General features: G+C 43.6%; 1 pseudogene; it reads left to right on the plus strand.

Annotated features, from left to right (window-relative positions):
• The first annotated feature begins 845 nt into the window (after positions 1 to 845).
• LOC104992565 overlaps positions 846 to 900 on the plus strand; it is a 1,799-nt pseudogene continuing 1,744 nt past the window's right edge.

The raw sequence follows: 900 nt of genomic DNA on the forward strand, positions 1-900 counted from the left end.
CTGCTGCTGCTGCTAAGTCTCTTCAGTCGTATCCGACTCTGTGGGACCGCAAAGACGGCAGCCCACCAGGTTCCCCCATCCCTGGGATTCTCCAGGCAAGAACACTGGAGTGGGTTGCCATTTCCTTCTCCAATGCAGGAAAGTGGAAAGTGAAAGTGAAGTCGCTCAATTGTGTCCGACTCTTAACGACCCCATGGACTGCAGCCTACCAGGCTCCTCCTTCCATGGGATTTTCCAGGCAAGAGTACTGGAATGGGGTGCCATCGCCTTCTCTGTTTATGGTCCTATGAAAGTCTATATGAATTTAGCATGAATTTTTCTATTTCTGCTACAAAAACGTCATCAAAATTTTTATTTTTTTATTTTTATTTTTTTTATTTTTATTTTTTTTGCAGATTTTGCCTCAGGCAACTAAATTTATTAGCAAGAAAAAGTTTTTGTCAGCCCAGCGCTGACCAACAAAGTACATCGTTAATAAAGGATAACAAATCTGTCACTTAATTCATAAAACATACCTCAAGCAGTTACAGCTAAAAATAAAGTTGGATTTTTGTTTTAATTTAAAAGCCTCAAAAATAACAAGCAATATGTTTTTAAACATGTAGTAGACACAATTGTCTATTATACAATATACACTGTACACAAGTAGGGCTCGGGCTGGTCAGGGTGGGGGAGATGATGAGGAGAGGGAGGAGGTTCAGGATGGGAAGGTGTTTCATCTGAATCCAGATTTGAGTTGAAATGCTGTGTCATTTAGAAAAGAGAATTGCTAAAGGCTCTCGGTGGCGGCGGAGGTGGCGGAGGCCAGGGAGGAAGATGTCCTAATGAGCGATCCAGAGACCAGCATGGCTGCCACTGCCGCTGTCAGTCCCAGTGACTACCTGCAGCCTGCCGCCTCTA

Source organism: Bison bison, unplaced genomic scaffold (assembly GCF_000754665.1).
Source record: "Bison bison bison isolate TAMUID 2011002044 unplaced genomic scaffold, Bison_UMD1.0 scf7180017864217, whole genome shotgun sequence".
Classification (NCBI taxonomy): Eukaryota; Metazoa; Chordata; class Mammalia; order Artiodactyla; family Bovidae; genus Bison; species Bison bison.